Source organism: Micrasema longulum, unplaced genomic scaffold, assembly GCF_059751315.1.
Source record: "Micrasema longulum isolate JH-2025_06_02 unplaced genomic scaffold, ASM5975131v1 h1tg000345l, whole genome shotgun sequence".
NCBI lineage: Eukaryota > Metazoa > Arthropoda > Insecta > Trichoptera > Brachycentridae > Micrasema > Micrasema longulum.
The window spans coordinates 370,884-386,589 of NW_028277548.1; the positions used below are offsets into that span (position 1 = coordinate 370,884).

Genomic DNA, 15,706 nt, shown 5'->3' on the forward strand with positions numbered 1-15,706 from the left:
TGTATTGGGGCTCTACACAACGGAAGCAAACTCCAAATTGCTGCATACACAAATGTTGTATAAAGTTTTCAATGTGTTTGGTTTTTTAAAAGGTTTGGAAATTCTTAAAATGAAGCCCAGCATTTGGTAAGCAAAAAAACATTGAATTTCCAACTTATCATGAAACACGTTTTTTAAATATGATGTTTTTAACAAATGAAAACCAAGGGTACCAAAACACACCCCAAATTATGTATGCTGCTTACGCGACTCTAATTGAAAATCTTATCTTACGTGAAATGTTCAGTGGATACGTTCCCACTCAAGAGTATCATAAAGAGAATGTAGGCGCCTTTAGAAATACTTCCTATTTGAGCTGCTGACTTGAGAGTCTTAGTATTCCGATTTAAGGTTCAAAGAGCTGCAGGCATAGGTAAAAAATAACCTGACAAACTCAAAGCAAATGACTTAATTTATACGATGAAAGTATCTGTAGGTGATTCCTTCAGAAATATTCTTTTTTGTGTTTTGACAAAAAAATTACGGGACGACAAAAATAAAGTATAATTAATAAAAATGAAAATAAATTAACGTTTTAAGAATTTTTACCCAAACAGTAATATTGTAGTACTTTGAAAATATTATCCACCCTTACTGAAGCAATAAATTTTTGCATCTATAAAAATGATTAAAAAATAACGTTCCCTTGATCAACAAGTAAATAACACTTCACTCGATTTTTTTAATCGAATCACAGGACGATCCACTTACACATCAAACGTTCGAAATGGGACATAAATATTTTTCCATCACAAAAGTAAGTTAAACAGTTCAGTTTGGATACGAAAACGAATATATTATCTGACTAAAAAAGCACGTCTCTGTCGCTGAAAGATTTTCAATCGGATATTTGCTTGCAAATAGGTTTGGAAAAGTTCACAGAAAAATCTTTCTCCGGCTATAGAGAGAAATAGAAAGTATGTGTGTCGTGTAAGGCGACAAGAAGGGAAAGAATGAAGGGTGAATGCGTATGTTCTGTTACGGGCTTAGGATAACTCTTTTCAAATTGCGGATAAGGATACAGCGCGATACACGTCACAGGATACAGGATATAACAAAGTAGGTGTCTCTTGCGGACGGATATATTCCATAAAAAAGGTTGATAAATCGTTCAATGTTAAGCAAATCCCTACCCGTTACGCAAATCTTAAGTTATTTTTTATTACATGCCCATTAAAAAGGTGCATAGATTTTTACGGGCACTGTTATCAGTATGTAACGTCTTTTTTCGGTGATCTCGTGTAGGTGGGATTCGTTCCGACATTTCGGCTACCATTGTAGGAGCCATCTTCAGGATAAACTAGGTATTACGTAAAAAAAATATGTGTTTGTGCATTTGTAAATTGTGCCGCGTTGTAGTCGACAGTAGGCAGATTGAATGTCATTTTTGTAGTATGTAGTGCCGGGAACCACGATGAGTTTAATTCATGCCCGTCGTCTTTATTTATGTTATTTGGGAGTCTGCGTATTTCAATTGCCTCCTGAAGAAGACAGCTCCTGCAATGGTAGCCGGAACGTCAAAAAGAACCCAACTTACACGGAATTACCAAAAAAAGATGCATTTAATTGATAGTGACCGTGAAAATCTCACTCTACCCCAACTTGATTCCCATTTTAAAATACTGAGTTATTTACTGCTCGTTTAAAATGGCCTTCAAAATGAAATTTTATAATACTGAGTTATTTACAACTCGTTGAAAATGGCCTTCAAAATGAAATTTTTGAGTTAATCATAAGAGCGCAAATATTTCTTTAAAAAAAAAATACAAACCCATTTATTTATTTGAAAACGTGTTAACGTAATAGTGCACACTAATCGCAGCGTATCTTGATCATTTTTGTAAAATGAAGGTAAGATTATCAGTCTCACGCTTTAAGTACCAGTCCAAGGACTATGAAATATTTTTAGTGTAAAAACACCCTTTTAGATAAATATTTCATCAACCGTGTCGGGAATCGAACCCGAGACCTCTTGCACGGTAGACAAACGCGCTGACCATTACACCACGTGGCAGGCAGGCACCATTGCAGTCATAATAATAAAACTGTTTCTTATTTAATAGATTGACTTTTTCTACTGACATTTCTTTTTATAATAATAAAAATACGAATATAGTTTTATTCCACTTTTATTTATAAATTTTTACCGGTGACCGGGTTTCGTCGTGACTGACATCGCACAGTGTTTTGACCCATACAAGCTACAAGATAAAAAGTCACTTTTGAATTCTTAAACGATGACGTCATGGGGGCATTACCAGATAGTTAGTGTGACGATTGTAAGCCTAATTGGGGTGATTAATGCTTGGGGTGATTCATACCAGAATATGAAAGTCGGATAATTGGTTTTTGAAAGCCTAATTACATTTATTTGCATTTTGGCGTCCGACGTGTAAAGGTTGTTTATCAAGTTTAAAGTTTTTTATTTCGATTTTAAAAAAAATGGAAGCTATTTAGGAAGGTATGTTGTATAGTTTTTTTTCTATTATTTTAATGTATTTCATTTAGGTATTTAAAAAAACAATAATTTAACTTATGTATTTTTCAGTAGTTAAAAAAATATCAATTTCTAACTTCTCGAGAATTTATCTCGGAGAGTATATCAAAGTAGCAAAAAATTATTTTTATTTTTCAATAGACCAATTTATTGTTAATTTATTACAGTTTCGATATTTTACCGCACGAAGTTGCATCTATCTTATTTTGTTATTTTACAGGTACCAGATACGAGATTTCCAGGCAAGAATTGTACGTGATGTGGAAGAGTTTGACGAAGAAAGAAAGGCTTCAAGGAATGTTAAATAATATTGTTAGTAAATTTGAAGTCGGTGAACTTGGTGCAAGTGGTGAAAAACTGTTAAAAAATCAAATTAAGCTTATTTGTTTAAATATAAGCAGAAAATGGACCAAATCTGGCTGTAAATTAGATAGATTTGTTAAAAAAAAAATTGAGTGGCTCGACGGTAGTGAAAATATTTTGATATGTGAAAACTTTCGACAAAGTCCTTCAGTAGACATGAATGAACCATCTACGTCTACTGGAAGGCCCGCAAAGGATTTTGGGGTATGCAGTGATCAGTGCAAAAGGACAAAAGTGCGTAATTTAGTGAGTACGAAGACATCTGAAGAACTTTCGTTTGCCACGCAGGTATTTATTCGAGCATCAGAAAAACGCACAGTTGCCGATCTCCTAAAGAAAATTTTGAAAGCTACTCCCAATGAAGTAGCAAAAATACGTAGGGAACATCAACAAGTAAACAAACAGCGGGCATTGACAATTGAGGAAGCGCTAAGTTCATACGTTGACTGTAAATTATCTTCGCATTCCTACAAAGTTATGCGTAAAAATGCCATAAAAACCGGCCCAACATATATCCGGCATTTTATAGTTTAAGAAAAGCAAAAGAAGCATGTTGCCTGAGCGAGGAATTTGTCAAAATAACGGAAACTAGTGCAGAAATCCAGCTACAAGCGATTTTAAATCATACGGTGGAACGATTGCTAAATGTAGAATCAGAAGTCTTAAAAGAAAGAGTTCCTTCAGGTTCTGTACTGACTCTTATATGCAAGTGCGGTGGAGATGGAAGCTCGGGACATAGTAATTATAAACAGAAATTTCACACAGAGCATGCAATAGATTAATTTTTATTTATTATGTCATTCGTTCCAATACAACTAAGGCTTAATGATGACCCTAATATAGTAATTTGGCAAAATTTAAGCCCTTCCTCAACCTCTTATTGTCGTCCTATTAAATTTATTTTCGCCAAAGAAACTGATATTTTTACTAAGTCTGAAATCAAAAAACTTCAAGATGCAATTGAAAAACTTGAAAATTTTAATGTTAATATTGGAGGTGTAGTATTGTCCATAAAATTTAAAATGCTTTTAACAATGGTAGATGGTAAAATTTGCAACGTTTTGGCTAAAAATAAGTCAACCATGTCCTGTTATATTTGTGGCGCCAAACCCAGTGAAATGAACTCTATTAGTATCAATAGAGCTTCTTGACAAGAATTTTATTCCTTTGGCTCATCTACATTACATGCTCTTTTTATATTTCTCAAAATAAATCTATTTGAAAATCACTTATAACAAATGTTTTATTTAAAGACCTTTAAGTTTTATCATCATCATACCATATCCGCTCCCTATGTGGAGCATATGGATTCCATAATCTGCCTCCGGCCAAGCGATCGACCTCCCGTACATCCTCCCAAGTTAAGTCCACGTACCGCAACTCTGACGCAAACTGCCCACAAATTGTCAACAGTGGACGACCAGGGCTGGTATTCCAAACAAAATTATAGCGCGGTATAGCGCGTTTATACGTACTAAATATGCATTATAGCGCGCTATAATTTCGTTTGGAATACCAGCCCAGGACGCCGAGAACCTGATACCTTGTAACATAGGCAAGCATGGTTAAGTCTCTCGGAAGGCATACGTAGTACATGGCCTTGCCAGCCAAAACGCCTTGGATGACAGTAGATACCAAGGGTTACTGTGTCCGTTGCCTCACTTCTGTGTTCCTTACAATGTCAAACTTTTAAGTTTATTTAAACCCTTTGAGTTTTCATGTTTAACATAATAAAATCAGCTGTAAAATGGTTATTCTGACAAAACAAGTGAAGGCAGATTAGTTCTCTCGGGTGAAATCTTTATTTTATGCCTAAGTATCTAATTTAATTTTCAATGATTTATTTTATAGGTTGACCGATTTATCAGTCAATAGAATTAAAGTAATAATTTCAATTATTTATGACCCTTAAATACATTATTGGATGCAGATATCAATTTCCAGAAAATTTATTTCGTTTATTAAATAACAAAATGTGACATATTTTTTATAAAACGAATTATTATTACATATTTAATAAAAAAACCTCTTTTTAGGATTAAATGAATCGCATACGTGAGTTAAAAGTACATTCAGAATTTTTAGTTTCTAGCTTGTATGAAACGAAACACTGTGCATCGTGAGACTGGTGGGAGACTAAACAAAATGTTTATAAACAAGTTCAAGCAGGGGTTGTAAATTATGATTTTATATACATGTGAAAATAAAAAAGTTTGAATTAAAATGATTTAAGTATAAAGTAAAAACAAAAGTATGAATTTTAGTTTTGATTGAATGCATATAATAAAACCTTTATAAAATTATAAAATTTTACGATGTTTTATAATGAAAATGTATTTAAATTTGTATCTTATTTGAAAAAATATAATTAAGGTTTCGAAGGTCACTCTACTTATTCGTGTATGTGTTTTTTTATTTCGTCCAAAATAATGATTATTTACAAGATTTATATGTCAATATTTTTCGAACAAGTCTATGTTACTGAAACATAACATTACATAAAATGCAAAAAAAAAAAATATACAAAAAACGTATTGATAATAAATCTTTATTACGTGCATTTGCTTTATATAATTCTTATTGTCTTTTTATCAGGTGAAAGCGTTTTAGGCGTTAGCGTATTTTCTATTTTTTTTTTGCTTTTTTAAATTTCATCTCTTATAATTTGACTATTGATTTTCCAATATGCTATTAAAAACAACTGATATGGTAGAGAAAAAGGTTTTTTCTTAATATGCAATACAATTTAGGTATAAAAACAATTAAGTGCTTTTTTTGTTTTAGTAAAAAGTGTTGTCAGTACTTTTTGTTGGCGTTTTGGACAGCATGAGAGCGTCCAAATAAATGAAACTGTGTCAAGACTTTTGTACGAAGCAATCGATTTATTTATAGTGACATTCAAGAAGAACATTGAATTATTTTCTCAATGTAAAGTTCCGAGTTTCTAAACAGATCATGATGTGTAGATAGGATGTTTATTATCAATACTGCGAGTCATCCGAGTATTAACTAGGTGGGGAGTAAAACAAAAACAGAGATAATGGCATCAAATTATTGACTGTGTAAATATACCACAACTATACAACATCTTATCACAAGATATTATCAAAATGGAATACGCTCTTTACTAGTTATATATTTACTATTTACTAAACAAACAAATAAATATAAATAATCCTTAGGCTAATGCCACACTCAGCAGAAATTCCGTCGCCGATCTTCCGCTGCGGAACTTTTGCTGCATTTGAGCAGCATTTGATTGCATTGATTTACTGTTATCGGGTACACTACGCGGATAATCGATTGTTCCGTCGCGTCGGCGGACCTGGGCGAACTTTTTGCCTTTTGCGTCTGTTTCGTTCTTCACGTGCGGATCATTCGTCAGCGTCTAAACGACAACGCTGCATTGCATGTTTTCTAATGGGATGCGCTCCATTGGCGGACAGTCCGCGTCGACAGTATAAAGCGCGTAAGGTTTGGTAGTCGACTGATAATCCGCCGCGGTATAAGCAGTGAAGCTGCTTGTTTGGTCGCTGATTTACCGCGACGGAAGATCGGCGACGGAATTTCTGCTGTGAGCGACGCTAGCCCTAAATGAAAGAATGTTCAAGTATTTTATCCACGATTTAAGAATGAAAAAATTTTGAAGTAATTCGTGTTAACACTTTTTTATCGGCAAAGATTTTTAAAGATCTATCAAACTTTTTTTATGTAATTACGAGCTTAACGTTACTAAATCAAGGTCCGAGAATCATCGTAAGTCATCAATATTTATTTATTTATTTATTTACACCTTTTATCAAAAATACAATTTTACGTTCACTTTGCCCAGCTAACAAGGGTACATACTCCGTTCCATGCTAGGCAGTTACATTCTAATATATGATAAAAGTAAACAAACTAAAAGAAAGCACAGACTAATAAAATATAAACTTACTCGTATACACATTTTGATACATATACATACACACATACACATATATACACATATATATATACATACACATATATACACATGAACATACACTCACACGTACATACACCCATGCGCATACACATACATAAATTTATAAAACATAGACAATTTATTTATTTTGCGAAACTTCATGGTTGCCATCTGTATATATATTTTTAAAAATTATTCTTTGTTTTCATATTTTATTTTCGACATCCAGTAAGAATCTCCAATCCGTGGCATGCATCACCTTTTCTGACTCCCTACGACCAATGTCATGAAAGAGCGAGGTCAACACCTTCCGCAACTTGACAACACTCCCGACTTTCCACGATTCTGGCAAAATGTTATGGACCTTTTTGCCTACGTTATAGTGTTGTCTCGATGCCAGAACAGTATTGACCCCTTCACTTAGTATCAGATCCCTATTAGAGTATTTTGTATTATGGTTGTGGTTGACGCTTGGGTAAATAAATCTATTTATGTGTGTAACCACTACCGTTATATACATCATTGAATAAGAATATAAATCACTGAATAAGAAAATATGTGATGATATGCTGCGATTGGTGTACTAACTCAGCGCCCTATGCACTATGAGGCGTGGAGAAATAATAATAATGCATTTGACAGACCGAAACGTGCCTATGAGTCATTGGAGTGGCTACATTGGTTAATAATATTGAGTGAATGTCTCATATGAAATTTTATAAGTTACATACAGGTATTGTTTTTAACGATTTTTTTACATCGAAATATTTTTTCCATATTTGAGCAATATAATCATCAATATCATTTCTCTTTTCTTACTTAATGGTGCAGAGAGCACTGCATTGAAATATCAAAACATGTAAACGACCGTCGACTCGTATATTCCCACATGCGAATGACCATTGACACATATTTTTCAATATACAAACGACCGTCGGCGTTGACTTGCATATTTCCACGCCCGAGTGGGCGTCGGCGTCGCGTCGAATCTTAAAAATGAATATTTTTTTGTATGTTAAATAACATCACACGTGACCTCTATTCGTTTGAAGGCACTTTTCAATATGTCAGGCTTGGAGCAAGCGGCTCAGGTCTCACGGGCTGTTGAAAATTAAAATAAGCGCTGCAATGTTTTCTAGCGAAGAGTTGGAACTTCTGCCGCCTTGCGTTTGCGTGGCCTTCTCGAGTGACATTAACGTTACCCTGAAATAAAATTTGTCTGTAAATTTCAGGCCTCGCTGTTTATACTTTGAAACGTTTGTAAAAGTGTTTGATAGCAAAGACACGTTCGTAGCTATACTACAGCGATAAAAAAAGTGAATGTAACACTTAAATGATAATTGTAATCAATTTGTGAAATAAAGATGGAAACTTCTATCTATTTGAGAAAAGAAATAAAATAGAAGATTTGCACCAAAAAATCGTTTAAATAAACTATATTAAATCAAAAAAATTGTTGAATGAGAGAGTTCAGTGTCTTGTTTTTTATAGACTATTAAACTAGGCGAAAATTTTTATTTTTTGTTTTTATATATAGTATTATCAGCGCTTTGATTTTTTTCAGTTTTGCATTTCTGAAATAACTCCGCATGTGACGTCAGAGGTTTTTTTATGTCAGTTCTTTCTATAGGTTTGTTAACGGTAAGCAAACCGGATTTAAAATTATTTTTTTTATCCAATTTTCCGTAGGGCTGAAGTTCTTCATCATTTTAATTTAACAAACAAAGAAGTAAAAAACTTTCAAAAAAAAATCAAATTAAGATCTTCTAAATGTCCTCCTGATGTAGGTATTTTATGAATTCCTTTTTTAATACAGATTTCATAAAATTAAATTTATTCCTAGAATTAAGTTATGTTTTCTTATCCTGTAGGTGACTTCTTCCACGTTGGGTAATTATTAGTTGAAGGGATTGCCTTTGAATACCAATAATATTTTCTTGCCCATAATTAAAAATGAATATTTTTACGTTATTTGAAATATTTTTTATTTCCTTTTTTAATTATTATTAAAAAAAAACATGTCATTTTTTACAGAATGTTTTATTTTCTCTTTCTTATGTTACACCAAAATATGATAACGGTCTATTTATTATAGAAGCAAAAATTCATTAACATTTTCTTGTATACCCACGAACAGGCCATGCCTTTGTGCGATTTTTTGTATACTAATTTTACTATTAATATGTATTTTATTGCTATGTAATTATCCTTTATTTTTAAATATTCTGTTTAACTTCTTATGTGTATGGTAAAAAAACAAAAAAAGTAAATAAAAAAAAAAAAAAAAAAAATACGTCCGGAATATTGAGCTGAAATAGTCATCATGTGATTACTTTTATGCAAATATTATTTCTTGTGGAATATTTAATACCATCTTATAATGAACTTTCGGCAAGGTTTTAGGTTAGAATTTTGTCAATTGTAGAGCGATCAAAAAATAAAACAACGAGGATTTACGTCAAGTTTTGACGCCCCACGGGTTTGTTTGGGCTTACATCTCCTGATTCGAGTTGGTTACGTTTCGTTAAAGATTCGGAAATCACTTCGGAAATTTGAACTCCGTTGTCAACGGATTTTTGAGAGAGAAGAAATTTTTCCTGTTAGGTTGTTCAACCTTAGCTCGGAAAAAAGCAGTTCCGACAACATTGCAAGTGTGAGGCAAATAACGGGGCTAATTGACATACTGTACCTACGCATATGAATGAATTCATTACACTATGCACCATCGGGTACAAATAGGGAAATGACGATGGTATTTTATGTTTTGGAAATGGCTAGTATGCTAGCCTTTTGTATGGATAATCAGTGTTTGATTCCCGGTAAATATCATGAATGTGATTTTTCTGAAATTTTGGTATCGTTGTTCTTTGTATCTTTGGTTTATAAATAAACCATACATATGAAAATACTAAAAAAACAACTTGTGGTCCAGTTGTAGTATCATTGACTCCAAATAAGAGACTTGAAATTTTATTCCATACCACAACTTGATTCCAATTTTATTACCAACACGGTTATGTACAGCTTTGACGATGCTCCTGTAAATGCTTGGATGCAAATATAATTCTCTTCGTAAAGAGCTAATCTATTTTTTTAAACACGTAAAGCTAATTTACATGAACGTTTTAAAACATAAGCAAAATACATCATAAACAAGGATTGTGAATTATGTTTTCTAAAATATATAAACAGAAGCTGAATTAACTCACGTTTTCCTTACTACTCCTGTTTAGGTAAACTTAAAATATTCAAACCGGTTTATACGCGAGCAGGAAATTATTATTTAACCGACCAACCGTCGCCTTTCACTTTGTGAGCCATCTCCCAGAAAGGAATTTGTTTTCCTATATTTACTGGCATATTATGGAGAGATCTTCAGCTCTAAGAGGATAATACATTGTAGCAGTGTAAACATAACCCTTCTCCCATTTCAGGCCGATCCGATCCTAAATGGCTTAAAATTCTTATGAACAAAGATTTCACAAAGGAATGTCAAGTAGTGAAGCGGGAAGGATACAACATTAGATTTATTTTGCATTGTGATACAAACCGAATCATTTACGAGGAATTTCACGAATATTGATTGATATAAAACCCTTTTTGGCTTATTTCAAATGGGGTACTTTTTAGTAAATAAATATGTCAAAAGTATTTTATAGTGCACGAATCTACGAATTCTAAATTTTGTTTTAATCTGATGAAATTATTTTTTCTTTGGAATAAAAGAATATTTATACCTTCTTTATGGCTTTTATTAAGCAATAAAATATGTTTTTACTTTTTGCACAAATATTTTAGTAGGCATGGCTTTCAGTAGGTCACCTTTTTTTAAACTTCCGAAATTCTGAAGTTTATCACTAAATTCCGGTCTTTCTGGTAAAATCAAAAGAGGCATCAATAGCCTTCCAAGTGACGGTTTTGGTTTGCCATTTTATCGCTTATTTAATTATTTTGTATTTTATTAATTAATTAAAGGTAGTTAATCCACTGTGACCCAGAAGTGGGCCACAGTGGATCAACCTTAAGGTTACAGAGGATCAGACTAGAATAAACTGAATTATTTTAGTAACATTAGGTGTAAATTTAAATAACAAACATTTTTTATTTGTACTTTATGTAAATTCATATTTTTTAGTTCGATTTTATTTGGGATATCGGATGCAATAATAGGCTTCCCTCTTTTTTGTACCTGCTTTTGGTAATCCACAAGACTGGAAACGAGTCACAACTTTTTATTTGTATGAATAAAAACGATACACCGTGAAAGATGAAATGATTCACTGTAACACAAAGACAGTTTTCGGAAATATACAAATATGAATAAATAGTTAGCTTATCTATCAACAAACAAAAATAGTGACTTAAATATTAAATAGTGAGTAATGAAAGTAAAAATTAGACTCTTAAAATTTTCAACCCTCATCTAATTGATTTGAGAAATAGTTTTGCCCTAACATAATGACCGAAGCATCGCAGCATGTCTATCAGCTCTGGGGCTTATTCTGAAACTAATTTGTTTCGTAAATTCATTTCTATCGTATGAGAGGGAACGAGAGCGAAATATGATATTAAACGCGTTAGATTGAGATGAATATATGACGAACGAACGAACTTACGAAACGGAATTGTGACAAAAAAAGCCTGCAGATGTCGTGAAGGTGACTAGTCTGGCAGAATGGGGAAAAAGTGTAAACTAAACAAAAGTGCGTGTGTGTGCGCTAATACACACGAAGCTATCGCAAACGATTCGCTGTAACTCATGATCCATTGTTACCTATGCTCTCCTAATTTAAGGCAAAAAATACTGAGATTAGCGAGTTGAATTAAAAACGCATATTTTATTCTTTTTTTTATTTATTTAATTTCACAATACGCCCAAGGGGCATTTACAAAAAAATATACACGTAAGTACAAACATAGTAAGTAATAATTTTAAAAATAAACAACACTTTTTTGTTTACATGTAGAAACAAAAACAGAAAAAAAATATAAATAAAAAGGTGGATATAAGAAAAATGTTAGAATTAAAAAGCAAATTGTAAAAAACTTGTAATGAATTTAAACAAAAAAAATATGCTATTAACAAATTAATGTTAAAAGCGAACAATAAAAATTAGTTTACAGTAAGTATATACAAGATGATATTATAATATACGGTACAAAAAAATATTTGATAAATTAATTTCAAAAAGAGATAAGATAATAATATTCTATTAGATAATTATTCTGTGATCTCTCTGAATATCAAATCTAGAACCCTTGTGTGTAAGGTCTTAATTGTTACAGTGGGTACCCCCCCCTATTTCATAAAAAAAATGAAGTTAATTTTACCAAGAAATATAAATCTTAATATTTATTATAATAATATATTAAAGATATAGCAGATTTAGGTTTCTCATATAAAAAATTGGAGAGCTCTAGGCCAACACAATGCTCGAGTTTAAGGGGCGTGACACGAGTCAAGGGGATTGTTTATTTTACCGCCATCGAAAAAGATAAGGGTTGGGATCTCTTGAACTTTTTACAACAATACGGACACTTAAACGACAGAAATGTGAAGACAAAGCGTAAGTACTGAGTAAACACAGTTGGTGATCTGTGCAGAAGGCACGCGCAAAGACTTAGCGATACTTATATTTTCATTTTCCTGCACAATACGCCCAGGATAACAAAGAATGAAAAGAAAAGAATCATGACTCTCTCTCGTTGCTTTCCCGTTAAAACATTTTTCACCTTTTCATTACGCCAGAAAGTTTCTCGGTTATTTGAAACGTGTGCAGACAGCATAGTTTCGCTTTGTAAAAGACAAAAGAAAGTTCAGAAAGAATTAAAACCATTTATCATAAAATGAAAGGATTGAATAAGCTACACAAGACAGCAGATGTCAAAATTAAGTTTGCCTTTTGGGAATTAAAAGCTGTTTGAATAGAAACAGCCTAAATTAATTCGCTTTATAAAAGTTTTATGTGAGTAAGATATATGTTTGCAGAGGGTTTGCTAAAATACCGTCTTTAAACAAGCAAAATGCCTCTAGACGTATGATATAGAATAAAAAATAATTAATTATCTGTCTTCAAACCATGAAGCAAAATCTGGTATCTTTCATGTAAATTAATGATCTTTTTATATCGTTTATTTGTTTTGCGATTTAAAGTAACGCCACGCGACGCGTCGTTTCAGAAAGAATTGCAGCGTCTGTTTTCAGCTCATTACATATTCGCAAAATAGACTAGGCAACTTTAAATTAAACGTAGTTATGCAGAAAGCAGCCAGCCATAGAAAAGTGAAACTAAGATAATAGCACCTTTGTGAAAAGAGTGAAAAAACAAATCTACACTACAGTTGGAATGTTTTTGACTTGAAATGATAAACAAGGAATACATCAGTTTTTGTTTGTATTACAAACAAGAATTTAATTATGTATTTGACAAGTTTTAATGATTTTTAAAATTTGTCAAGATTTTTCTAGTGCTGTGGGTGTTTTTTGCCAATTGAGAAATGCCATTGTTGTGATGGACACCATTTTTAGAAGGTGATTAAAACAATGTTTTGTATGACAGCGGTCGGGCTGTTTTTAGCAGAACATAGAATTGACCTTACTGCACCCGATAACATCAATATCTAATTTTTTCAAAATTGTGGACTGGCTGCTTTCTGCATAACTACGTTTGATTATCCCTTTTAATTTGGAACTAAAACTGACATCGTTTCAACGGACATTTAAAAAACATTTTTTGCTGCCTAAGTCAATTTAAAAAAAAATGTATACAGTATTTCGAATAATCATCAACATTTTTGAATAGTTGTAAAAGTTTCAAAATTTAGTGTAAAAACGCTAGCGTTATGTAAACTACCGTTTAAAGACACTAACATTATCTAAAAACACCAACGTTATGTCAATTCACGTTTAAAAGACGCGCCTACGAAGATTTTCCCAAGCAATTGAAATTCATCGGCAGCTGGCGTAATTCGTTATTTCTTGGTTAGAACAAATTAGCATAAGAATGATCATCACGCGTGTAGCGCATTAAGAACATTTTATGCCTTTCGTGGAAATTCTAGTGCGATGGAAATATTTTACGAATGAATTAACATAAATATTTCAATGAAACGCAAATTATTACGGTTCTCCAAAAATGAGCGCTGGTATGAAAATATATGGTTTAAGTTAGTGATGCGAATAATCAGTTTGATAATCGAATATGCCGCATTTGTTATTTTGCCACAGGTATTCGATTCCAACAATCTCAACCACCCAGATTTGCTCTTGCTTCCTGTATTTTTATGTTTTAATAACCTTACTGAATAAATCTAAAATTTTCGTATAAAAAATATGAAAAGAACATTAATATAAAACATTCGTAATAAAATAGAAAAAAAAAATTGTTTAATTTTTTTATTTTTTTTTCAATAAAAATAAATATTTGCGTTCTTATGATTTATCCAAATATTTAATTTTAAAAGCCATTTTCAACGATTTGTGAATAACTCACTTTGAGAAAAGGGATATTAAGTTGGGGTAGAGCGGGATTCGAACCACGGACTTTTGATCCATGAGTCCGAGACATTAGCTACAGGATCACAACCCAATTATAGGACCAACCCGATATGACTGTATTATTAAGTAAACAAATTTCAAAACCATGAGTTTCATCGTCATTTAATCAGTAAAAGGTTTTAAATATACGAGCTTAAAATTCATTGTCAATAACTTCATAAGTGCTTATCCAAAATAAGAAATTGGATACTAACTGAGTTTAATATTTACGAGATTTTTTATTTAGTTTCCATAATAATCATGTATAAACGTGAGCAAAAATCCATAGTGGTATCTGGATCAGCACTTTTAGCGAGAATAGTGCAACCACACAAGAAGTATATAAGGGAACGCTTTTGAACTTCGATTGCGGAAAATGAATTGCGAAATGCCCGCGCCATGTGATCAAAAACAATCATATGAAAACTAAAGTAACAAAGTTGCAACGCACGCTTGTTCTTTCTATCTTTCGAATTCTAAAATGGACGACTGGAAACACCTCGGCATTTTTGCCACCCCGATACTATTTTCAACAAATAGATTTTATTGCTCTTAAGCACCTACATCATATTTGTTATTGAAAACTTTTACGTTTTTTTTAGTATTTGTACTTAATTTTTTATAAAATTTTATTTGAAAATATCTTAAGTCGTTATCAACAGACGTTATGTCAATAGATAAAGACTTTGGGTGCAAGTTGAAGGATTTAAGGTATTGTCTTCTTCTCCCTAGTTTACCCCCATACAGGTTACTTCAGTGCAACGTTAATTCAATTGAGTTACATTTAATTTAATTTTCCAACTTAAATGTTGTCAGTTTCAAAGCATCCAGAAATAAAATGGATAATTCAGATACTCTGTATTATATGATGAAAAATGCATAAGATATTTAATAATAATTCTTAAGTATCACTCATAGACAAGTTTTAAGTCTTCAACACATTGTATACCTATTGTAAAAAAACAATTAAACACTCTAAAAAACAAAAGAAATATTCTTGAATAATGTGACTTTCCACTTTAAATATTGATTTATTGAAATAAAAAAGATTAAAGAATTGGGTCGTGGTCCCATGGCTAGTGTTGCGGACTCACGGGCCTGAGGTCCGAGGTTCGAACCCTACTCTACTCCAACTTGAATCCCATTTTCTAATAGTGAGTTATTTACAACTCGTTGAACATGGCCATCAAAATTGAAATATTTGTGTAAATTATAAGAACGCTAAAATTTTAAACAAATTTTAAATACAAATACGTTTTTTTATATAACAGCTGTTTAATGTAATCGAAGACACTTTTCTATTCAATGTAATTCATTTTGTCAC

General features: G+C 32.2%; 1 long non-coding RNA gene across 1 annotated transcript; it reads left to right on the plus strand.

Moving 5' to 3' along the window:
* Window positions 1-2,418: 2,418 nt before the first annotated feature.
* LOC148282278 (uncharacterized) lies at window positions 2,419-3,850 on the plus strand. Its single transcript, XR_015822135.1, has 2 exons — window positions 2,419-2,500; window positions 2,757-3,850. It is a non-coding gene; the product is annotated as an uncharacterized LOC148282278 (long non-coding RNA).
* The last annotated feature ends 11,856 nt before the right edge of the window (window positions 3,851-15,706 follow it).